Source organism: Oncorhynchus tshawytscha, linkage group LG07 (assembly GCF_018296145.1).
Source record: "Oncorhynchus tshawytscha isolate Ot180627B linkage group LG07, Otsh_v2.0, whole genome shotgun sequence".
In the NCBI taxonomy this organism is placed as follows: domain Eukaryota; kingdom Metazoa; phylum Chordata; class Actinopteri; order Salmoniformes; family Salmonidae; genus Oncorhynchus; species Oncorhynchus tshawytscha.
In genome coordinates this window covers 32756261-32783657 of record NC_056435.1, presented here as the reverse complement: position 1 = coordinate 32783657, position 27397 = coordinate 32756261, and the positions used below count along the sequence as shown (strand labels likewise).

The following is a 27397-nucleotide window of genomic DNA, read 5'->3' as shown; positions in this document are numbered from 1 at the left end:
GACCTATAGCATATGATACGTCTTTTGAAACTCGCTGATGCACAACCATGGGTAAAGACCAAGGGCCTGTTTCCCAAAATCATATTTGGTTCGGTTCATCGTTAGAACCATATGATCCGATGGTTCTTACGATGAACTTTGCCTTAAGATGCTTTTGGAAAATCGAGCACTAGGCCTCGTTTCCCGGAGCCTTCGTATAGTGTTAAAATCATCGTTAGAACCATTTTACGATGGATCTTTAGTAGTCGAGGTGTTTCCCATAACCTTCGTTACTAACGTGGCTCTGGAACCCTTGTACATCTACGACTGATCCAGACCACTCATAGAGCAGCCAAAGTGCACCGTTAGGCTTATTTTCTGCCTTACCTCACAAGATATAATTCTAAAACCATGTATACGAGTCTTGTGTAAATAGGCATGGTCATAAAACGATACATGTTTTATTTGGGCAATATGTAGGATCAAATGTAATATTTTTAAAATGTAGTTGTAACATCCCAAGCTGAATCTTATCTGGTACAAATTGGGAACACTGGAAACGCCAAACCATTGCCAGATGTCAGCAGAACAACCAAAATACAGCATATGGCTGTTTTTCAGCAGATTGTTGCTCTGCGTTTACGCAGTGGGGAGTTTTCTCCAAGTCCCTGGGGATGGACACATCCTCAGATTTAAAAAAAACAAACAAAAAAACAAGTGTGCTGTAAAGGTTCAGTTAGGCTACTGTATATAGCTGTGGGCTAAAACCAAACTGAGACAGATATTTATTTAGTTATTAATTTATTTGTCCGAGACACTGCGCAACAGAAACAAAGGCTAAGTCTCAGATGACTGAGAAAACATGTTGCAGCAGATTTAGCTAATAGCTCATTTCCATGTGTAACCCCTAAAACAAGACACGGGGTGACATCTAGACATGGAATCATTATATACAAAACAGAAACACATCATACAGTTAAACAAAACAACAACAAAAACAGATACGGACGTTGTGATGCAGTGTGCAAATCAAATCAACATTACATGACAAATGGTTGGTTTGGAGATTATGGTGTTATTTTCGTTAATAAAACCGAGTCTGCGAAATATATAGGCCTAGACTGCGTTTAACGTGAAATTTTTCGAGGAAGTTTTCGAGGAAGTGAGGTTGTGTTTATACTGGATCACCCGCCCTTACCTACCGTCAACAAATCATGTCAATGGGGAGCTATATGGAGCCCCCGCATTGATACAAAATTTGGGCGGCGCACAGTGATGCGGAACAGAGCTCAATTTGGCCCCTGTGTGCCTCCAGAGGCTCCGCGATTGTATCACAACTTCCATACGACGCATCTGACCACATTTTCAGATCAAGCATAACATTACTTTTAGTGGTGTTTGATTATGACGCAGGCTGCATCGATTTCAACACCAGGGAACTGGACAGCTCCCCCAAAGGAATCGTGAAAAAGCAAACATTGCCCAAACAACGCTCTTAGCTGACACTCTTACAGGTTAACTCAACGTGCTTGCAAGGGAAACTATTAAAAAGTTCATGGTCTACGACCATGAAATGCTTAATGCGGTAATCAGCAGTATAGCAACAATAACAAAGTGGACTCCTCACCCTTGGTTTGGTAAAAAGTCGAGGGATGGGGCTGGAAAAATGCTACCATTCTCAAATTCATAGACAGAGCTATGGACGCCAGGACCATCCATGGTATAAAAATTGTTTTTGTGACTATATACGTTTGTTAGTTTTTTTCGTTTTCTACTGTTGGAGTAAAACAAGCTTATATTTTGGTTTCTGATGGGGTATGACAGTTGAACTAAGCTTATGATATATAAATTATATTATTCAAGAATCAATGGGTACATATCTTTAAATTATAAATCCCAAAAAATGTATGTAGCAACTACTGATTGCCCCTTGAAGTTACATCGCAACTGCGAAACTAGGCCCTGATTTATCCGTCGATCTCTCCTGGACTGTCACCTTCAGTGTTCTCCAGACAGTCCCGCGGAAAATAGCCAATTTGGTTTTCAAAGTGTGAGGCAATGACGTAGGCTACGCTATGGTTTAAATGGTTATTTGTCCAATTATATAGGCTATATGCAGTGGTTCGCCATATAAGATGGATAAAAGTAGCCTATGCCTACAAGTGGATATCGATCAACTTGAAACGCACTTTACTCTGCCTCTATCTGAGCTGCTATTTCACTGACGACCAGCAACTATTTTATAGAATTCCTACTATTGCCCCTATTCTGGGCACAGGCCTAGGCCTGTATGATCAAGTGCGTTGGATAAATTACTTCCCAACGATTTCACAAGTTATGATATTTTTTCAGTAGCCTATTGTGAGGGAAATGGTTCATAGAAATAGGCCTATAGGCTGCTGTGATTGGACAGTAGCCCACGATTTGATTACGCTACAAATGAATAGGCCTACGATAGCATATATTTTATAATCGAGGACGGGGTTTATGCAGTATTCCATGGCGTCCGTCTTGTATGGCAGTATTCCATGGCGTCCGTCTTGTAACCAGTATTGTCGGCCAATCTGTAGTCCTAGATACTGCTTCTGTCTCAAAGGCTACATAATCTCACTCATGCCAAATTGGAACATCGTCCATTTTAGCGGGGCTAGAAACTGTTGTCTACAAGGCTGTTGTCACCGGTAGTAGTGGAATACTGAGATTCGACGTGAAGATCCGTGTCTGGGTGTTAGCAGGCAATGCGGAGGCTGGAGGGACAACGAAAAGTCAACAGCCTAACATACAAGTCAACAGCCTAAATAACTCACGCTGTATTCGTAGGTAGTTCGAAAAATACCATGTTTCAACAGCAGAGCTAGAGAGCTTTGTATCATGTAGCCTTCCGTCTGGGCTCGGAAGAGCGGTCATGTTTCTCCTCCTCGGACAGTATGTGCTTGTATGTTCAGCAGTTAAGCACTGAATGGATGCATCTATAGTATTGCTAATTACAGTTGGCAGTCATTTTGTTTAAACTTGGTCAAATTATAGCTACTGTATGGCAATCTTTCTGTCATTTATGGATTATGTCTTTCCATTACATCTCAAACAAAAAAAATGTAATGTTCAGAGACTGTAATAAACACCACATAGACTCCGTTTATCTAAACTTTATTAAAATTACATTTCGAAGTCATATTTATGCAAATCATTAGGCTCCCCTGGTGGTACACATGGTTAGGCACTAAAGATATTTTAAACAGTAGAAAGTATTTTGATATACCTTTTCAGGCAAGCATTCAAAGCTGAACATTTACCCCCAAATCAAAATAACAAATTCCCCAAACTAAAAATATGCTATTACAAAATAAACCAATAACATAATCGTTGCAGGTTTGAAAAAAGTAATTAATAGTATAACATTTGTATTGTTTTGAAACATGTGGATAACAACCCACTGATATATTATACATGTGATCAGAAATCAGATGTAATAAATTGATTAACTTTAAATAGCTTCTACACCCAATCCATAACACTCCTGAACAGCTAATCAAATGGCTACCCAGACCACTGCCACTCTGCTTTCCTGTCTGTAGCTACCCCACTCTTAAGATCATTGGCATTAGTCTTTCCTTTCAAAACAATACCGCTTGGTTCACGATCTGCTCCCTTACCTGCAGCTCTCTTCTTTTTTCTTTCATCATGATCAGCTTTAGTCATTCCCTCTGAAATGTTGATACGTTCGGGAAGTTCATGCTCTGTTGGCTTATCTTTCTCTGATCATCAGTAATTCTCGTTGAATGATTGTCAGTAATTCTCTCTGAATGATCGTCTGTAATTCTCTCTGAATGTCCACTGCTAGGTCGACAATCTGATTGCTTCGGAGAATCAATGGTGGGGTGCTGACTAGTGTTGGGGGTCGTTATAGAGCTACCTCTATCAGAAGCTCCATAACTGGATTGAGCAGTATCGTTTTGCCTAATTGATAGATCCTCATGGGATGAATCAGCATTGGTGTTTTGATTCCTTCCACCAGTAGACTTTGTGCCCTGACTAGTCCCTTTGTTTCTCAGAGTGTACCTCGTCGACAGATCAGGCACGTTATCACGAGGTATGGATACATTTTTATTTATTTCACCTTTATTTCACCAAGTTCTCATTTACAATTGCGACCTGGCCAAGATAAAGCAAAGCAGTTCGACACATACAACAACACAGAGTTACACATGGAGTAAAACAAACATACAGTCAATAATACAGTAGAAAAATAAGTCTATATACAATGTGAGCAAATGAGGTGAGATAAGGGAGGTAAAGACAAAAAAAGGACATGGTGGCGAAGTAAATACAATATAGCAAGTAAACCACTGGAATGGTTGATTTTCAGTGGAAGAATGTGCAAAGTAGAGAGAAATAATGGGGTGCAAAATAAATAAATACAGCAGGGAAAGAGGTAGTTGTTTGGGCTAAATTATAGATGGGCTATGTACAGGTGCAGTAATCTGTGAGCTGGTGCTTAAAGCTAGTGAGGGAGATAAGTGTTTCCAGTTTCAGAGATTTTTGTAGTTCATTCCAGTCATTGGCAGCAGAGAACTGGAAGGAGAGGCGGCCAAAGGAAGAATTGGTTTTGGGGGTGACCAGAGAGATATACCTGCTGGAGCCTGTGCTACAGGTAGGTGCTGCTATGGTGACCAGTGAGCTGAGATAAGGGGGGACTTTGGGGACTTTACCTAGCAGGGTCTTGTAGATGACCTGGAGCCAGTGGGTTTGGCGACGAGTATGAAGCGAGGAGCCAGCCAACGAGAGCATACAGGTCGCAGTGGTGGGTAGTATATGGGGCTTTGGTGACAAAACGGATGGCACTGTGATAGGCTGCATCCAATTTATTGAGTAGGGTATTGGAGGCTATTTTGTAAATTACATCGCCGAAGTCGAGGATTGGTAGGATGGTCAGTTTTACAAGGGTATGTTTGGCAGCATGAGTGAATGATGCTTTGTTGCAAAATAGGAAGCCAATTCTAGATTTAACCTTGGATTGGAGATGTTTGATGTGAGTCTGGGAGGAGAGTTTACAGTCTAACCAGACACCTAGGTATTTGAAGTTGTCCACATATTCTAAGTCAGAGCTGTCCAGAGTAGTGATGTTGGACAGGTGGGCAGGTGCAGGCAGCGATCGGTTGAAGAGCATGCATTTAGTTTTACTTGCATTTAAGAGCAATTGGAGGCCACGGAAGGAGAGTTGTATGGCATTGAAGCTCGTCTGGAGGGTTGTTAACACAGTGTCCAAAGAAGGGCCAGAAGTATACAGAATGGTGTCGTCTGCGTAGAGGTGGATCAGAGACTCACCAGCAGTAAGAGCGACATCATTGATGTATACAGAGAAGAGAGTCGGTCCAAGAATTGAACCCTGTGGCACCCCCATAGAGACTGCCAGAGGCCCGGACAACAAACACTCCGATTTGACACACTGAACTCTATCAGAGAAGTAGTTGGTGAACCAGGCGAGGCAACCATTTGAGAAACCAAGGCTGTCGAGTCTGCCGATGAGGATGTGGTGATTGACAGAGTCGAAAGCCTTGGACAGGTCAATGAATACGGCTGCACAGTATTGTTTCTTATCGATGGCGGTTAAGATATTGTTTACGACCTTGAGCGTGGCTGAGGTGCACCCATGACCAGCTCTGAAACCAGATTGCATAGCGAAGAAAGTATGGTGGGATTCGAAATGGTCGGCAATCTGTTTGTTGACTTGGCTTTCGAAGACCTGAGAAAGGCAGGGTAGGATAGATATAGGTCTGTAGCAGTTTGGGTCAAGAGTGTCCTCCCCCTTTGAAGAGGGGGATGACAGCAGCTGGTTTCCAATCTTTGGGACCAATCTTAGCCACTGTAACAGTACTCTTCCTGTGTTGTGTTCAATCAATCATCGACACGAGCTCCAACTTGTAGCACCAGTCATGGAGCTTTATTCTGATAGAAACAGCACAAAATTGCACGTCATGCAATGCACAGCTCACCACCCAACTCTGCCCTCACGCAAGCTGGTTTGGTGCTTGTTCACTACATGTCTCAACCATGCATCGTTTGGCGACCCTAATCACATTACGTCACTAACCTCACCTGCCATTCCACTCCTATCCATTGGCTCATTCTTGTTAACATTGTGAGAGACAGACTGATAACTGGCAGTGTTGTCGTCAATGTCATCGTGTTTCAGATCAATTGGGTTATTATCATCTGGGAATGTCTCTCCCCCGAATATACTCTAGATTGTCTTGGGGCACCACACAAACTCATGTTTGGGCTCATAGTGTGCGTAGGCATACTTAACTAAATTCCTGCGCTCTTGCTTATCAATGACAGCGAAGATGAAGTAGTTGAGGGCACTTTCCTTCACATTGTAAGCTTGTCTTTGACAAGAGTCTGCTCTAGGATGAAGCGGACCAGTGGGGCCTGGTAGTGGGTGAACCCCAGAGTGCCCAGGCACTTCAGGATGCGGGTGATGCGCAGGTTGTTGTGTGTGTTTCTCCCATGAACAAACATACAAGGGTACTACTGTTAACCTCAAAAGCACTTATTCTCAAAGGTTAATTTGAAAGCTGAAATCTTAGCTATTATGTATTGCAATCACTATAAAATAATAACAGTTAAATGACCAAAGGAAGACATTTCTAACCTTTCCAGGTTGTCAAATCTCTCACGCCAGTTATTCGCAAGTTTCACTTCCCCTGTTATGTCATTTGACAGCTCTATGCCATAGAAGTCCAGCATGAGCTTGTAGGATTCAACCAGCCTCTGCTTTGCTGTGCCATCTTCAAGGAAAGCCTGAGGAGGAAACGGATTGTCATTCAGAACGATTATGAACACATTTTCATTTGTTTCTAAGACCCCAGTCAATAGATAATGTATGACATATGTAAATGCAGTATGCAGAGAACACTTTCCTTGCTCAAAGAAACTACTAGAAGTACCTCAATTTCCTTCTTGGTGAGTTCCTTGGGTTGATAATTCATTCCTGGTTCTTGAAGTGGGAACAACCTAAATAAAATGTTTGTGTATTAAACAAATATTTTAAACAATTTAACTTAGACATGTAAAGGAAACTGACCATTGGATGTATGAGTGAACTTCTTCCAGTTTTGAATATTTCCTGTGCCATTTATTGTGAAAGTCCTCAATGAAGACACCTAATCAGAGCAAAGTTTACAGTTAAACATGTCCATGTCTTGTCAAATTGAAACTGCGCTGAAAGAAACAGTAAATAGTTTACCATCAGGGGAGGAGGGTATTTGTCCACGGTAGAACTGTAAATTAGGTATTTCATCCTGGGGGGGGGGGGAAGTAATGCAAATTCAGAAATGAGGATATTTCAGAGAGCTGTATTAAAACAGTACAATAATCTCAGAGGAATTGGTCAGTAAAATTATGACTCAAATCATCCCGCTTTTCCATGTACTACATAAAGAGATGAGTACTTGCTTACTTGTTGTTGCCCGCCAAAGTACAAATTTGATTCTTGCCCCTGTGGAAACAAGAACAAAGGTCTAAAGACTATGTACAAACTATTGACTGATTGATAGTCAGCAGCAGCAACATACTATGATTGAGGTGGATATATGTTATAGCATAAAGTGTGTAAGATTGTGTGACGAGAATAATAACTTACTGGATAATGATGCCTGTACATTTGCATATCTCTTGCTGCACTTCTGAACCTGTGAAACTTGTTTGACTGAAAACACATTCACTCCATGAGTTCACAAAATGGCAAATATGTCACGACTTCCACCGAAGTCGGTTCCTCTCCTTGTTTGGCGGCGTTCGGCGGTTGGCATCACCGGTCTTCTAGCCATCGTCGATCCACTTTTCATTTTCCATTTGTTTTGTCTTGTTTTCCTACACACCTGGTTTTCATTTCCCTCATTAATTGTTGTGTATTTAACTCTCTGTTCCCCCCATGTCTTGTGTGGAATTGTTTGTTGTAAGTGCTTGTGCACATGTTTACTGGTACGCGACGGGTTTTGTACCCATGTTTGTCATTTCTTCATGCCGTTGGTTTTGCTATTAAACTGCTCCGGCTATTACCTAGTTCTGCTCTCCTCTCTGACTTCCCTGCCACCAGTTACGCACCCCTTACAAAATACTGGAAACACAATATTGATACGCCCACGTGTCTGAGCTATATAAAGTAAAACAAACTTGGAGGGAAACTTTTACTACCTGCTTATTAATCATATCCATTTTAGACAGACGTAATAAAAACAAGAATTATTAAACCCTTGACTAAAGCTTTATATGGTGAGCGATAGCCTTACATTACTCAATACAACTACTCATCAATTTGAGACCCAATGTTGTACAAATGCAATAATGTTTAAATAAATATTTAGAAATGAGGTCCCAAAAACCAGTCTCTCAATGTATCAGTACATAAAGTATAAGAACAAAGCATTTACTTGTTGCGACCAACCGGTGTACTGGTGTATCCGCTCCTGAGGCAATACAACAGTGAGCATGTGGTACAAAGGACAATAGTGATTCATAGGCCTGACATTTCTCTGCAGATGTTGGCATATACAGTGCCTTCAGAAAGTATTCATACCCCTTGACTAATTCCACATTTTGTCGTGTTACAGCCTGAATTCAAAATGGATTACATTTTTTAAAAATCCACCTCTCTACACACAACGACAAAGTGACGACAAAGTAAAAATATGTTTTTAGAAATGTTTGCAAATGTTTTGAAAATGAAATACAGACATATCTAAGTATTCAAATCCCTGAGTCAATTCATGTTAGAATCACCATTGGCAGCAATTACAGCTGTGTCTTTCTGGGTAAGTAAGAGCTTTGCACACCTGGATTGAACAATATTTGCACAATATTCTTTAAAAATTATTCAAGCGCTGTCATGTTGATCATTGCTTAACAGACATTTTCAAGTCTTGCCATAGATTTTCAAGATTATTTAAATCTAAACTGTAACTAGTCCACTCAGCAACATTCAATGTCTCAGGAAAATTAAATGTCGTCTTGGTAAGCAACTCCAGTGTATATTTGGCCATGTATTTTAGGTTATTGTCCTGCTGAAAGATGAATTTGTCTCCCAGTGTCTGTTGGAAAGCAGACTGAACCATGTTTTCCAGCAGGATTTTGCCTGTGCTGAGCTCTATTCCGTTTCTCATTCTAAAACTCCCTAGTCCTAGCCGATGTCAAGCATACCCATAACATGATGCAACCACCACCATGCTTGAAAATATGAAGAGTGATGTGTTGTGTTGGATTTATAAAAAAAGCTTTGTAATCAGAACTTAAAGTAAATTTCATCCCTGCTAGCTAGCTGCTAAAGAGTGGCTATAGTGGCTAACGCCCCTGCCATGAAGCTAGCACCAGTTAGCCGCGGGCCAGGCGCATCTCCCGGCTAGTAAACAGAATTACTACAGCTAAAATACCTATTTCGGCATCTGGCCCGGACCCTTTGTTGACACAGCACCCCGCTGTACCACCACGACTGGTCCGCCGACGTAACTCCATCCGCTGTACCCTCCACCGGCCTTTGCCGGATGACGGCGCAGACGCTTCTACTTACCCCGGCCTGCTAACTTAAAACGCTATGTCTCCAGCGTAGTAACGACTACCCCGCGGCTTCCCTGTTCCATCTATTGCTGTTCACTGGACCCTATGATCACTTGGCTACATAGCTGAACTCAAATCCTTCTGTTCACCTGATTTAGAATTTCTCACAATCAAATGTAGACCGCATTATCTACCAAGAGAATTCTCTTCGATTATAATCACAGCCGTATATATCCCCCCCCAAGCAGACACATCGATGGCTCTGAACGAACTTTATTTAACTCTCTGCAAACTGGAAACGATTTATCCAGAGGCTGCATTCATTGTAGCTGGGGATTTTAACAAGGCTAATCTGAAAACAAGACTCCCTAAATTTTATCAGCATATCGATTGCGCAACCAGGGGTGGAAAGACCTTGGATCATTGTTACTCTAACTTCCGCGACGCATATAAGGCCCTGCCCCGCCCCCCTTTCGGAAAAGCTGACCACGACTCCATTTTGTTGATCCCTGCCTACAGACAGAAACTAAAACAAGAAGCTCCCACGCTGAGGTCTGTTCAACGCTGGTCTGACCAAGCTGACTCCACACTCCAAGACTGCTTCCATCACGTGGACTGGGAGATGTTTCGTATTGCGTCAGACAACAACATTGACGAATACGCTGATTCAGTGTGCAAGTTCATTAGAACGTGCGTTGAAGATGTCGTTCCCATAGCAACGATTAAAACATTCCCTAACCAGAAACCGTGGATTGATGGCAGCATTCGTGTGAAACTGAAAGCGCGAACCACTGCTTTTAATCAGGGCAAGGTGTCTGGTGACATGACTGAATACAAACAGTGCAGCTATTCCCTCCGCAAGGCTATTAAACAAGCTAAGCGTCAGTACAGAGACAAAGTAGAATCTCAATTCAACGGCTCAGACACAAGAGGCATGTGGCAGGGTCTACAGTCAATCACGGACTACAGGACGAAATCCAGCCCAGTCACGGACCAGGATGTCTTGCTCCCAGGCAGACTAAATAACTTTTTTGCCCGCTTTGAGGACAATACAGTGCCACTGACACGGCCTGCAATGAAAACATGCGGTCTCTCCTTCACTGCAGCCGAGGTGAGTAAGACATTTAAACGTGTTAACCCTCGCAAGGCTGCAGGCCCAGACGGCATCCCCAGCCGCGCCCTCAGAGCATGCGCAGACCAGCTGGCCGGTGTGTTTACGGACATATTCAATCAATCCCTATACCAGTCTGCTGTTCCCACATGCTTCAAGAGGGCCACCATTGTTCCTGTTCCCAAGAAAGCTAAGGTAACTGAGCTAAACGACTACCGCCCGTAGCACTCACATCCGTCATCATGAAGTGCTTTGAGAGACTAGTCAAGGACCATATCACCTCCACCCTACCTGACACCCTAGACCCACTCCAATTTGCTTACCGCCCAAATAGGTCCACAGACGATGCAATCTCAACCACACTGCACACTGCCCTAACCCATCTGGACAAGAGGAATACCTATGTGAGAATGCTGTTCATCGACTACAGCTCGGCATTCAACACCATAGTACCCTCCAAGCTCGTCATCAAGCTCGAGACCCTGGGTCTCGACCCCGCCCTGTGCAACTGGGTACTGGACTTCCTGACGGGCCGCCCCCAGGTGGTGAGGGTAGGCAACAACATCTCCTCCCCGCTGATCCTCAACACTGGGGCCCCACAAGGGTGCGTTCTGAGCCCTCTCCTGTACTCCCTGTTCACCCACGACTGTGTGGCCATGCACGCCTCTAACTCAATCATCAAGTTTGCGGACGACACAACAGTGGTAGGCTTGATTACCAACAACGACGAGACAGCCTACAGGGAGGAGGTGAGGGCCCTCGGAGTGTGGTGTCAGGAAAATAACCTCACACTCAACGTCAACAAAACTAAGGAGATGATTGTGGACTTCAGGAAACAGCAGAGGGAACACCCCCCTATCCACATCGATGGAACAGTAGTGGAGAGGGTAGCAAGTTTTAAGTTCCTCGGCATACACATCACAGACAAACTGAATTGGTCCACTCACACAGACAGCATCGTGAAGAAGGCGCAGCAGCGCCTCTTCAACCTCAGGAGGCTGAAGAAATTTGGCTTGTCACCAAAAGCACTCACAAACTTCTACAGATGCACAATCGAGAGCATCCTGGCGGGCTGTATCACCGCCTGGTACGGCAACTGCTCCGCCCCTCAACCGTAAGGCTCTCCAGAGGGTAGTGAGGTCTGCACAACGCATCACCGGGGCAAACTACCTGCCCTCCAGGACACCTACACCACCCGATGTTACAGGAAGGCCATAAAGATCATCAAGGACATCAACCACCCGAGCCACTGCCTGTTCACCCCGCTATCATCCAGAAGGCGAGGTCAGTACAGGTGCATCAAAGCTGGGACCGAGAGACTGAAAAACAGCTTCTATCTCAAGGCCATCAGACTGTTAAACAGCCACCACTAACATTGAGTGGCTGCTGCCAACACACTGACACTGACACTGACTCAACTCCAGCCACTTTAATAATGGGAATTGATGGGAAATGATGTAAATATATCACTAGCCACTTTAAACAATGCTACCTTATATAATGTTTACATACCCTACATTATTCATCTCATATGCATACGTATATACTGTACTCTATATCATCGACTGCATCCTTATGTAATACATGTATCACTAGCCACTTTAACTATGCCACTTTGTTTACATACTCATCTCATATGTATATACTGTACTCGATATCAGCTACTGTATCTTGCCTATGCTGCTCTGTACCATCACTCATTCATATATCCTTATGTACATATTCTTTATCCCCTTACACTGTGTATAAGACAGTAGTTTTGGAATTGTTAGTTAGATTACTTGTTGGTTATTACTGCATTGTCGGAACTAGAAGCACAAGCATTTCGCTACACTCGCATTAACATCTGCTAACCATGTGTATGTGACAAATAAAATTTGATTTGATTTGATAACTGCTGGACTGTTCATTAATCACTCAATTTTGTTTATTGTTTGTTTATCTGTCAGCCCCAGCCTTGAACTCAGGCCCTGTGTGTAGTTAACCAACCCTCTCTTCCCATATTCATTGCCAATTTACCTGTTGTTGTCTTAGCTGATAATCTGTTGTTGTCTTACCCGTTGTTGTCTTAGCTAGCTCTCCCAATCAACACCTGTGATTGCTTTATGCCTCGCTTTATGTCTCTCTCAAATGTCAATATGCCTTGTACACTGCTTAGGATAGTTATAGTTGAGTTACTGTTTTAGTTTACTGCGGAGCCCCTAGTCCCACTCAACATGCCTCAGATACCTCCTTTGTCCCACCTCCCACACATGCGGGACCTCACCCAGCATAACTAGCCTGTCCAGAGATGCAACCTCTCTTATCACTCGGGCCCTGGGTTTACCTCCACTGTACCCACACCCCACCATACCCCTGTCTGTACATTATGCCCTGAATCTATTCTACCACACCCAGAAATCTGCTCCTGTCCCCAACGCACTAGACGACCAGTTTTGATAGCCTTTAGCCGTGCCCTCATCCTACTCCTCCTCTGTTCCTTGGGTGATGTGGAGGTTAACCCAGGCCATTCTGTGTACATCTGGCCCTTCTTTGGACACTGTATCCCCAGGCACTCTCATTTGTTGACTTCTGTAACCGAAAAAGCCTTGGTTTCATGCAAGTTAACATCAGAAGCCTCCTCCCTAAGTTTGTTTTACTCACTGCTTTAGCACACTCTGCCAACCCTGATGTCCTTGCCGTGTCTGAATCCTGGCTTAGGAAGGCCACCAAAAATTCTGAGATTTCCATACCCAACTACAACATTTTCCATCAAGATAGAACTGACAAAGGGGGAGGAGTTAGCCTGCAGCATTCTGTCATACTTTCCAGGTCTGTGCCCAAACAGTTCTAATTTAAAAAATGAATCTCTCCAGAAATAAGTTTCTAGATGTTGCAGCCTGTTATAGACCCCCCTCAGCTCCCAGCTGTGCCCTGGACACTTTATGTGAATTGATTGCCCCCCATCTATCTTCAGAGTACGTTCTGTTAGGTGACCTAAACTAGGATATGCTTAACACCCCGGCAGTCCTACAATCTAAGCTAGATGCCCTCAATCTCACACAAATTATCAAAGAACCCACCAGGTACAACCCTAAATCCGTAAACATGGGCACCCTCATAGATATTATCCTGACCAACTCGCCATACAAATACACCTCTGTTGTTTTCAATCAGGATCTCAGCAATCACTGCCTCACTGCCCGCATCCGCAATGGGTCCGGGGTCAAATGACCACCCCTCATCACTGTCAAACGCTCCCTAAAACACTTCTGCGAGCAGACCTTTCTAATCGACCTGGCCCAGGTATCCTGGAAGGATATTGACCTCATCCCATAAGTCGAGGATGCCTGGTCATTCTTTAAATGTAATTTCCTCACCATCTTAAATAAGCATGCCCCTTTAAAAAAATGTAGGCCTCCCGGGCACTGCACTGTAGTGCTAGCTGTGCCACCAGAGACTCTGGGTTTGCGCCCAGGCTCTGTTGCAACCGGCCGCGACCGGGAGGTCTGTGGGGCGAGGCCCAATTGGCCTAGCGTCCTCCGGGTTAGGGAGGGTTTGGCCGGTAGGGATATCCTTGTCTCATCACGCACCAGCGACTCCTGTGGCGTGCCGGGCGCAGTGCACGCTAACCAAGGTCGCACGGTGCACGGAGTTTCCTCTACACATTGGTGCGGTTGGATGCACGCTGTGTTAAGAAGCAGTGCGGCTTGGTTGGGTTGTGTTTCGGAGGACGCATGACTTTCGACCTTCGTCTCTCCTGAGCCCGTACGGGAGTTGTAGCGGTGAGACAAGATAGTAGCTACTAACAATTGGATACCACGAAATTGGGGAGAAATTTTTTTTTTTACTTTTTTTTTTTTAATGTAGAACTAAGAACAGATATAACCCTTGGTTCACTCCAGACATGACTGCCCTCGACCAGCACAAAATCATACTGTGGCAGACTGCAATAGCATCAAATAGTCCCTGCGATATGCAACTTTACAAGGAAGTCAGGAACCAATACACGCAGTCAGTCAGGAAAGCAGAGGCTAGCTTTTTCAAACAGAAATCTGCATTTTGTAGCTCTGACTCCCAAAAGTTTTGGGACACTGTAAAGTCAATGGAGAATAAGAGCACCTCCTCCCAGCTGCCCACTGCACTGAGGCTAGGAAACACTGTCACCACCAATAAATCCACGATAATCAAGAATTTCAATAAGCATTTCTCCTTCACCCAAATCCAGATAGCAGATGTTCTGAAAGAGCTGCAAAACCTGGATTCATACAAATCAGCTGGGCTGGACAATCTGGACCCTCTCTTTCTAAAAATTATCCGCCGCCATTGTTGCAACCCCTATTACCAGTCTGTTCAACCTCTTTTTTGTATCGTCCAAGATCTCTAAATATTGGAAAGCTGCCGCTGTCATCCCCTTCTTGTTATAGACCTATATCCATCCTGCCCTGCCTTTCTAAAGTCTTCGAAAGCCAAGTTAATAAACAGATCACTGACCATTTCGAATCCCACGTACCTTCTCCGCTGTGCAATCTGGTTTTCGAGCTGGTCACGGGCACACCTCAGCCACGCTCAAGGTACTGAATGATATCATAACCGCCATCGATAAAAGACAGTACCGTGCAGCCGTTTTCATCGACCTGGCCAAGGTTTTTGACTCTGTCATTCACCGTATTCTTATCCGCGGACTCAACAGCCTTGGTTTCTCAAATATCTGCCTCGCCTGGTTCACCAACTACTTCTCAGACAGAGTTCAGTGTGTCAAATCGGAGGGCCTGTTGTCCGGACCTCTGGAAATCTCTATGGGGATAGCACAGGTTTCAATTCTCGGGCCGACTCTTTTCTCTGTATATATCAACAATGTCGCTCTTGCTGCGGGTGATTCCCTGATCCACCTCTACGCAGACGATACCATTCTGTGTACATCTGGCCCTTCTTAGGACACTGTTAACTAACCTCCAAACGATCTTCAATGTCATACAACACTCCTTCCGTGGCCTCCAACTGCTCTTAAATGCTAGTAAAACCAAATGTATGCTTTTCAACCGTTCGCTGCCCGCACCCGCCCGCCCGACTAGTCTCACTTCTCTGGAAGGTTCTGACTTAGGTATTTGTAATGGTCTACATATTCTAAGTGTCTGGCTAGACTGTAAACTCTCCTTCCAGACTCATATTAAACATTGCCAATCCAAAATTAAATTTAGAATTGTCTTCCTGTTTCGCAACAAAGCCTCCTTCACTCACACTCACATCCCCATATTGTTTTGATTTACTTTCTGCTCTTTTGCACACCAGTATTTCTACTTGCACTTCACCATCTGCTCATCTATCACTCCAGTGTTAATTTGCTAAATTGTAATCACTTCGCTACTATGGCCTATTTATTGCCTTACCTCCTCACACCATTTGCACACACTGTATATAGATGTTATTTTTTTCTATTGTGTTATTGACTGTACGCTTGCTTAATCCATGTGTAACTCTGTGTTGTTTGTGTCGCACTGCTTTGCTTTATCTTGGCCAGGTCGCAGTTGTAAATGAGAACATGTTCTCATCTAGCTTACCTGGTTAAATAAAGGTGACATATTTAAAAAAAAGTTCACCTGGGAGAAGAAGGGGAAGGAAATGACGAAGAGGCAGGAAACTCAATGGGGATAAATGGGCCAGAAATGGTGGAAGAGGAGGAACAGGAAGCGCAGAGCGAGGGTCTGGAAAATCTAATGCGATTTTTCCTCCTATGTTAACACAGTAAAGGGGAAGGTTTGATACTCCTCAGCTGGAAGGCACCACACTACAGAACGCCAAACAGAATGTCAAGGTAATAGATGGTGTACCTGCAAATCCTGCTAATGTACTCACCTTTCCCCATGTTTCTCATGGGAAAAAAATCTGTTATACCAGGTCACGAAGTCCAATAGCTACACAGTGGAGCAGCTGTTGGTTCCAACCCCGTTTCCCGTTTCGGCGGACAGTGCTGAAACTGGCCCATAGCCACATGATGGGAGGACATTTATGGAGAGAAGAAAAACAGGAATGGGTGTTACAATGCTTCTTCTGGCCGGGGGTGTATGCGGATGTGATACGGTATTTCCAAGGGTGTCCTGACTGTCAGAGAACCTCACCCCTTCCTGATTTACGAAATCCCTTAATCCCGTTGCAAGTGATAGACAAACCATTCGATAGAATTGCTATGGATTTAATTGGACCATTACCACGGTTTGCAAAATGTTTTCAACATATACTGGTTGTAGTGGATTATGCCACCAGGTATCCTGAGGCTATTCCCCTGCAAAGTGCCTTCACCAAGAGCATCGCGAGAGAGCTGCTACAGATGCTCTCCAGGGTAGGTTTACCCTGAGAGATCCTGACAGATCAAGGCAATTGGTGGCTATTTGAAGAATCTCAAATATAAAATATATTTTGATATGTCTAACTCTTTTTTTGGTCACTACATGATTCCATATGTGTTATTTCATAGTTTTGATGTCTTCACTATTATTCTACAATGTGGAAAATAGTAAATCAACAAAAAACACTTCAATTAGTAGGTGTTCAAAAAAGTGTATATACAGTGCCTTGCGAAAGTATTCAGCCCCCTTGAACTTTGCGACCTTTTGCCACATTTCAGGCTTCAAACATAAAGATATAAAACTGTATTTTTTTGTGAAGAATCAACAACAAGTGGGACACAATCATGAAGTGGAACGACATTTATTGGATATTTCAAACTTTTTTAACAAATCAAAAACGGAAAAATTGGGCGTGCAAAATTATTCAGCCCCTTTACTTTCAGTGCAGCAAACTCTCTCCAGAAGTTCAGTGAGGATCTCTGAATGATCCAATGTTGACCTAAATGACTAATGATGATAAATACAATCCACCTGTGTGTAATCAAGTCTCCGTATCAATGCACCTGCACTGTGATAGTCTCAGAGGTCCGTTAAAAGCGCAGAGAGCATCATGAAAACAAGGAACACACCAGGCAGGTCCGAGATACTGTTGTGAAGAAGTTTAAAGCCGGATTTGGATACAAAAAGATTTCCCAAGCTTTAAACATCCCAAGGAGCACTGTGCAAGCGATAATATTGAAATGGAAGGAGTATCAGACCACTGCAAATCTACCAAGACCTGGCCGTCCCTCTAAACTTTCAGCTCATACAAGGAGAAGACTGATCAGAGATGCAGCCAAGAGGCCCATGATCACTCTGGATGAACTGCAGAGATCTACAGCTGAGGTGGGAGACTCTGTCCATAGGACAACAATCAGTCATATATTGCACAAATCTAGCCTTTATGGAAGAGTGGCAAGAAGAAAGCCATTTCTTAAAGATATCCATAAAAAGTGTTGTTTAAAGTTTGCCACAAGCCACCTGGGAGACACACCAAACATGTGGAAGAAGGTGCTCTGGTCAGATAAAACCAAAATTGAACTTTTTGGCAACAATGCAAAACGTTATGTTTGGCGTAAAAGCAACACAGCTCATCACCCTGAACACACCATCCCCACTGTCAAACATGGTGGTGGCAGCATCATGGTTTGGGCCTGCTTTTCTTCAGCAGGGACAGGGAAGATGGTTAAAATTGATGGGAAGATGGATGGAGCCAAATACAGGACCATTCTGGAAGAAAACCTGATGGAGTCTGCAAAAGACCTGAGACTGGGACGGAGATTTGTCTTCCAACAAGACAATGATCCAAAACATAAAGCAAAATCTACAATGGAATGGTTCAAAAATAAACATATCCAGGTGTTAGAATGGCCAAGTCAAAGTCCAGACCTGAATCCAATCGAGAATCTGTGGAAAGAACTGAAAACTGCTGTTCACAAATGCTCTCCATCCAACCTCACTGAGCTCGAGCTGTTTTGCAAGGAGGAATGGGAAAAAATTTCAGTCTCTCGATGTGCAAAACTGATAGAGACATACCCCAAGCGACTTGCAGCTGTAATCGCAGCAAAAGGTGGCGCTACAACGTATTAACTTAAGGGGGCTGAATAATTTTGCACGCCCAATTTTTCAGTTTTTGATTTGTTAAAAAAGTTTGAAATATCCAATAAATGTCGTTCCACTTCATGATTGTGTCCCACTTGTTGTTGATTCTTCACAAAAAAATACAGTTTTATATCTTTATGTTTGAAGCCTGAAATGTGGCAAAAGGTCGCAAAGTTCAAGGGGGCCGAATACTTTCGCAAGGCACTGTACATTACCAGTCAAAAATTTGGATACTCCAACTCAGGACTGTTTTGCTAGCACAGACTGGAATATGTTCTGGGATTCATCCAATGCCATTAAGGAGTATACCACCTCAGTCACCGGCTTAATCAATAAGTGCTTCGAGACGACGTCCCCACAATGACCGCAGGTACATTTCCCAACCAGAAGCCATGGATTACAGGCAACATCCGCACCGAGCTAAAGGCTAGAGCTGCCACTTTCAAGGAGCGGGACACTAATCCAGATGCTTATAAGAAATCACGCCATGGCCTCAGATGAACCATCAAACAGGCAAAGTGTCAATACAAGACTAAGACTGAATCTTACTACACCGGCTCTGATGCTCGTCAGATGTGGCAGGGCTTGAAAACTATTACGAACTACAAAGGGAAACCCAGCCATGAGCTGCCCAGTGACGCGAGCCTACCAGACGAGCTAAATGCCTTTTATGCTAACTTCGAGACAAGCAACACTGAAGCATGCATGAGAGCACCAGCTATTCCGGGCGACTGTGATCACACTCTCCGTAGCCAATGTGAGCAAGACCTTTAACCTCTCTGGGGTTGGCGGGGCGCTTGCGTCCCACATGGCCAATAGCCAGGGAAAATGCAGAGCGACAAATTTCTATAAAAATCTAACTTTCATTAAATTACACATGCAAGATAGCAAATTAACGCTACACTCGTTGTGAATCCAGCCAACATGTCAGATTTCAAAAAGGCTTTTCGGCGAAAGCATAAGATGCTATTATTTGATGATAGCACAACAGTAAACAATGAGAGTAGTATTTTTCAACTCTGCAGGCGCGACACAAAACGCAGAAATAAAATATAAATCATGCCTTACCTTTGACAAGCTTCTTTTGTTGGCACTCCTATATGTCCCATAAACATCACAAATGGTCCTTTTTGTTCGATTAATTCCGTTGATATATATCCAAAATGTCAATTTATTTGGCGAGTTTGATCCAGAAAAACACCACTTCCAATTTACGCAACGTCGCTACAAAACATCTCAAAAGTTACCTGTAAACTTTGCCAAAATATTTCAAACTACTTTTGTAATACAACTTTAGGTATTTCTAAACGTATATAATCGATCAAATTGAAGACGGGATGATCTGTGTTCAATACAGGAGCAAAACAAACTGATGCTACTTTTCTGGTTACGCGCCTCTATCAAAAGGTACACAAGTGACGTTCGTTCTGAGCTATGGTACTTCTTCATTACACAAAGGAAAAACCTCAACCATTTTCTACAAACTGGTGACATCCAGTGGAAACGGTAGAAACTGCAGTAAAGTTGATTAGAATTCTGGATTCCCCATGAAAACATTGAAAAGACAGTGACTTAAAAAAAAATCTGAATGGTTTGTCCTCAGGGGTTTCGCCTGCTAAATAAGTTATGTTATACTCACAGATTCAAACAGTTTTAGAAACTTCAGAGTGTTTTCTATCCAATACTAATAATACTATGCATATATTAGGATCTGGGACAGAGTAGGAGGCAGTTCAGTTTGGGCACACTATTTATCCAAAAGTGAAAATGCTGCCCCCTACCCCAAACAGGTTAAGCAGGTCAACATTCACAAGGTTGTGGGGCCAGACTGATTACCAGGATGTGTACTCAAAGCATGTGTGGACCAACTGGCAAGTGTCTTCACTGACATTTTCAACCTCTCCCTGGCAGAGTGTGTAATACCTACATGTTTCAAACAGACCATAGTCCCTGTGGTCAAGAAAGCAAAGGTAACCTGCCTAAATGATTACCGCCCCATAGCACTCACATCAGTAGCCATGAAGTGCTTTGAAAGGCTAGTCATGGCTCACATCAACACCATCATGCCAGAAACCCTAGACCCACTCCAATTCGCATACCGCCACAACAGATCCACAGATGACGTACTCCCTGTTCACCCACGACTGCGTGGCCAAGCACGTCATCAAAACCATCATTAAGTTTGTTGACGACACAACAGTGGTAGGCCTAGTCACTGACAACGATGAGACAGCCTATAGGGAGGAAGTCAGAGACATCTCTCTGTGTGAGCAAGACTAAGGAGCTGATCGTGGACTATAGGAAAAGGAGGGCCGAACAGGCCCCCATTAACATCGATGGGACTGTAGTGGAGTGGGTCAAGAGTTTCAAGTTCCTTGGTGTCCACATCACCAACAAACTATCATGGTCCAAACACACCAAGACAACTGTGAAGAGGGCACGACAACACCTTTTCACCCTTAGGAGACTGAAAAGTTTGGGCATGGGCCTCCAGATCCTCAAAAGGTCATGACGATGTTGTCTTCTATTGTTATTTCCCCAGTGGCCTGGCTGCGTTGGCCTGGGCTTTATGATGGTGGTGGTCTCTGGGTGCTGGTCTAGGTGGAGTGGCAGAGGCAGAGGCTGGAGGAGTGCCTATGAGTGTTGAGGTGGTGTCCAGGCTATGCCCGGGGGCTGGAGAGGGCTGAGCAGATAGCAGCTGAACTGCTCTGCTCTGCTCTGCCCTCCCCTCCCAGACAGACACTGGCAGGAGGCAGCCTTAGCAATGACAACGGACCCAGGAACAGGTGAGGAACGGATGAGGGAAGACGACACCCAGAGAGATGTCCGGACCTGGTACAGTATTTGTACTTATTATGGATCCCCATTAGCTGCTGCCAAGGTAGCAGCTACTCTTCCTGGGGTCCAGCAAAATGAAGGCAGTTGTAATGTTTTTAAAATTGTATAACATATTCACAAAAGATTCCCCAACACGTTAAGTGTGTACCCTCAGGCCCCTCTCCCCACTCTACTACCACATATCTACAACACATATCTATTGTGTGTATGCATGTGTCTGTGCCTATGTTTGTGTTGCTTCACAGTCCCTGCTGTTCCATAAGGGTTATTTTTTATCTGTTTTTTAATACAATTTCTGTGCTTGCATCAGTTACTTGATGTGGAATAGAGTTCAATGTAGTCATGGTTCTATGTACTGTGAAGTACTGTGCGCCTCCCATAGTCTGTTCTGGACTTGGGGACTGTGAAGAGGCGTCTGGTGGCATGTCTTGTACTGCCCTGTACTACAACAAGCAGGTTTAACATCCCCTCCCCAAACACACCTACATACATACTTTACTTATTTAAACAAAGCACTGTGGGAAATTAAATGTGTAGGCCTATTTGATCCGACCCCCGTTTGAAGTTGACTATCACTCTGCAACTACCATAAAACAGTCATATTTTCTTCCTTCCCATCCTGACCGATATTTACATTTTAGAAATTTAGCAGACACTCTTATCCAGAGCGACTTACAGGAGCAATTAAGGTTAAGTGCCTTGCTCAAGATTTTCCAACTTGTTGGCTTGGAGATTCAAACCAGCGACCTTTTGGTTACTGGCCTAATGCTCTAACCGGTGACGTAAGATAACTGCTTTTTAATATTCTCTCTCATCTTCTCTAACATAGTGAAGGTTGGTCAGATAAATCATTGATGTGACTGAGGGGGGAGTAGAGATTATTTACCTTGTCTGAAATATTTCCCCTGAGGACCAAGAAGGTATGGCAACAGATAAGAGAGATATCTTCCACTGTTCTGTTCTCACCAAAACATTCTCTTCCGCACACTCTCTATCACAGATCCTAGCCTGAGTCCCAGTCTGTTTGTGCCATCATGCCAACTCCCTGTCACTCATGGTGTAGCCAAATGTTTGGCTTGACAATGACAGCAATGGAATTGGCAGGAGCAGGAGCATAAATCTATGACCATGCTACACACCTATGCTTATTCCTGTAGCCAACTCACACTGCACCACAAAAACACACACACTAACTCCACTACCTGTATGTTCCCCTCCGTCTAGGAGCAGTAACTGTGTGGGTTTCTCAGCCCTCATCTCGCCGGAACCTGTCCATCACTCATGGATCCTTGACCTCCCATTGGACAACAGCCTGCTGTTCAAGTTCCTGCTCTTCCTCTACCTGCTGGTGGCACTGTTTATTCAGTACATCAACATTAAAAGGACCTTGTGGTGGTACCCTTACAGTAATCTTGCCGCTTCTACGTCTCTGGTGGGTTGTAGTACACACACACACACACACAGTATATTAATATCTACAGGACCATGTGGTGGGAACTCAATAGTCATCCAGTGGCCTCAACGTCTCTGGTTAGTAGTAATATAGACACACACACGTCCACGCAATTACAGACACACACACACAGCCATCTGCTGCCTCTACCTCTCTGGTGAGCTAACGCATGCACACAGAGCCCTGCCCTCATTTCTCTCTCTCTCCCTCAGGGTTGCTGAAGACACAGCCCTGGTTAAGATCATCCATGAGTCTGTCAGAGCCCAGATTAGGAAGAACTTTGCCAAGACCGAATGGAGGGTTGGTTACAATTACTGCACTCTCCTACGATCAACTATTATAACTTAATTTTATGAGCTTTAAGGTGCAAAATGGCATTGTACAACAAGGGACCCTTTACAAGGGGTTTATAATTAGCTTAGTAATGGTTAATGAATCATTTGTAAATGCATACGTCTCTGATGGGAATGTGTTTGGTCCTGCAGCAAGCGTTTAATGCCATAGCGTTGGTCCATCACTGCCCAGCCCCTGTAGAAGACACCTGCTGCTGGCTGAGGAGGAACACAAAGATCAGTGGCTCACAGCAGCACCCATTAGGATGACATGTAGTGGAACAGCAAAACAAGTGTCTCACTTACTAAAACTATGATAGTTCTCACTTACTAAAACTATGATAGTTAGTAATGTCAAGACGTTGCCCTCTTTGGGTATAGCGAGCACCATCCCCTTCTCTCTGCACCATCCCCCTCTTTCTCTCGCTTCTACACCCAGGCTGCTGTTAGGCAGGTCATAAATCCTGGAGGAGCTTCTTCCTCATGGCCAGACAGTATAGAGAGTGAGTTTTCATAGAGAGAACAAAGGAACTTCTTCCACCTCGCAGAACTTGAGAACTGAACAAAATTCATGTTCTGGAGAATGTATAAACTGTCGGCGAAGCAGCCAGCTGGTCTGTTTGGTACAATTTTGTGAAACTCATGAGAGAGAATACAGCCACATTACCATAACCCTGTTTATACAAGAGTCTCAGTTGTGAGGCATGCATCTAATTGTTGTATAAAATGAATGAGTAAAAATGAAACTATTTGTGAAATTATGTAATGTGATTTTAACTTGTTATGGCTGCAATCCCAATACCGGGATCGATATGACAACTACCAGTGAAAATAGAGGGCGCCAAATTCAAACCACAGAAATCTCATAATTACATTCCTAAAACATACATGTGTCTTATATCATTTTAAAGCTATTCTCGTTGCTAATTCCACCAAAGTGTCCGATTTCAAATAGGCTTTTCAGCGAAAGCACTACAAACGATTATGTTAGGTCTCCACCAAACCACAACAAGCAGACATTTTCCAGCGAAATATAGCATTCACAAAAAACAGAAATAAAGATAAAATTAATCACTAACCTTGAATTATCTTCATCAGATGACACTCATAGGACTTCATATTACACAATACATGCATGTTTTGTTTGATAAAGTTCATATTTATATAAAAAAATCAGAGTTTACATTGGCTATTTAGATTCACTAGTTCCAAAAACATCAAGTGATTTTGCATTGCCACATCGTTTCAACAGAAATACTCATCATAAATGGAGATGATAATACAAGTTAAACACATGGAATTATAGATATACCTCTCCTTAATGCAACCGCTGTGACAGATTTCAAAAATAGTTTACGGAAAAGCAACACATGCAATAATCTGAGACGGCGCACAGAACAGAAGCCAAATTAGCCGCCATGTTGGAGTCAACAGAAACCAGAAAATACATAATAAATGTTTCCTTACCTTTGATGAACTTCATCAGAATGCAGTCCTAGGAATCCCAGGTCCACAATAAATGCTTGATTTGTTCGAAAATGTCAGTTATTTATGTCCAATTAGCTACTTTGGTTAGCGCGTTTGGTAAACAATTCCAAAGTCACAAACCACGTCCACTATAACGTGACACAATGCCCAAAAGTTCTGTAAAAGTCAGTAGAAACATGTCAAACATTGTACTGAATCAATCCTTAGAATGTTGTTTACATATATCTTGAATAACGTTCCAATCGGAGAATTAGAATGACTTCAAATGAGCGGTGGAACGCAGGTGCTTCCGCTGTGAACACGCATAGTGAATGCATGGTCAACTCGTGGCAGTGGTGACTATTTCCTGTGTCATTCGACCCCCCTTCACATTAGAATCATCAGACAAAGTTCTATTGACTGTTGACATCTAGTGGAAGGCGTAGGAATTGAAAACTCATCCATATCTCGCTGTAATTTCAATGAGAGCTTGGTTGAAGATCTGCCACCCCCAGAAGAAGAAAAAAAAACAGGAAGTGGAATTTCTCAGGTTTTTGCCTGCTATATGAGTTCTGTTATACTCACAGACATAATTCAAAACATTTTAGAAACATCAGTGTTTTCTATCCAACTAGGCTACCCTGGGCAGCAGGGTAGCCTAGTGGTTAGAGCGTTGGACTAGTAACTGAAAGGTTGCAAGTTCTAATCCCCGAGCTGACAAGGTAAAAATCTGTCATTCTGCCCCTGAACAGGCAGTTAACCCAGTGTTCCTAGGCCGTCATTGAAAATAATAACTCATAACTGACTTGCCTAGTAAAGTCAAATGTTATTTTTTTATTTTTTTTAATTAATAATAATATGCATATATTAGCAACTGAGACTGAGGAGCTGGCCATTTACAATGGGTACCTTTTCATCCAAGCTACTCAATACTGCCACTGCAGCCATAAACGTTAAACTGTTTAATGAAGGAAACTCCAATTCCCTTTGGAGTTTATCTAAATCATAGGCCCGCACCATGAGCACAGACATTGATCTGGCGTCATGGGACAGCCCCTTTCTGCTCTTCCGAATATTACACCCACCTTGGGAATTTATCTTCAGACCATGCTTCTCCCAATTACGAGAGGGCTAAGGTTTGAGTTGAGACCAAGCTTACTTCAATTACAAGAGGGCTAAGGTTTGAGCCCATTGCTGAATTCTTAACCATACCATGTGGTTAAACTCTGAGACTATCGAACCGACAGAATAAGAACAAATCTTTGATTCTAATTACTAATCTGCAGCTAGGAATTCGGTATCTTTGAACGTGAACACAGACAACAGCCAAAACATCTATTCTATAACAACATTGCTAGAGAGAGAGAGGGCGGACAAACTCTCCAACAGAAACAAACTTTCCAACAGAGATCACAATGACACACATCCTCTATAATTTCCTTGTAACTATATCTACTGTTTGTTTGTGCATTTCTGTGATTGTTTAATTAGTTAATAAATAAATGATTTAAGACAATTGATGTATGGATGACTCATAGTGAAGACTGGGTTCGTGCAGAACAATTTACGACGTTTGGAATGAGACTAACGTGAGGTAAAGAATAATTCATTAATTAGAAGATTGATCAGATATTAAAATATCTGAAAGTTATATTAGGAAAATTATAATTTTGTAATCTGAATATTTTCCTTGGTCCCCCGACTTCCTAGGTAATTACAGTTACATGATTAAGTTAGTTTAATCACGTAATAATAATTACATAGAATTTTTGATAAAAATAAGTCTTCAATTTAATGATGCCAAAGACACGACAGTAAAGATCCTTGATATGCAAGATCACAGTGTGTCTAGTCCTGAACTCTCCCCGTCTCTCTGTTTCAGAGTCTCTAGTTGAGGGGAGCTGCTCCCAGAGTTTGGACCGGCAGGGCATGACTGTACCAACCGTTGCTATCCAACTTGCTGCATATGATCCCCCGGCACCTGGAGTGTAGCCAACCAGTCCAGAGAAACTCTCCAGTCTGGCCCGGAACACAGAGTTGTTGTTCCAGCGCCCTGCCACCAGATGGGGCAGGCATGTTAAGAACTCAGGATGGGGAGGAGGGAAGAGGGACTCAATGATAACATTGCCAATGGATAAGGTCACCTGACCTAGATTGGGTTGAGAGTAGAGGATGAGCTGAGAGAGGAGAGGAGAAGAGAGGAAAGGAGAGCTGAATGAGCGATGTCATACATACCCAGCGTATGTCTGGGTGATATTTTTTGGGGAGTGGGACAGAGCTTGGACAGTGTATTTACTGTGTATTTACTCACACTACTCAAAAATGTCTCTGCTTTTTAAAATATCTGTATTTCTGTACATGTTTTTTTATAGTCATTATCCTTCCCCCTTAACAACATATAGAGGATTGATCCCCTGATGTTACCTGCATGATCAGAGGACAGGCAGACTAGATTAGATTAGACAGGTCCTCATGCATGTTGACTGGCACAGGTGTTTTTATAACATGAGGAGTCTACTGCAGAACTATGTGTGTGTGGTACCACCCATTGTGGAAAGTTTCTATACAGCAGATATTGTAGCTAATACCTAGCGAGAGATGGACTTACATGCAGAGCCGTTCCTTGAAAAACGAATAGTCTCAGTTAACCCACACAGGTCTCAGTTAACTCAGTTTTACTCCTTGATTAAACCACATT

General features: G+C 43.2%; 1 pseudogene; it reads right to left on the bottom strand.

The window, feature by feature from the left end:
• Positions 1-5892: 5892 nt before the first annotated feature.
• LOC112255253 lies at positions 5893-27129 on the bottom strand (annotated as a pseudogene).
• Between the last annotated feature and the right edge of the window lie 268 nt (positions 27130-27397).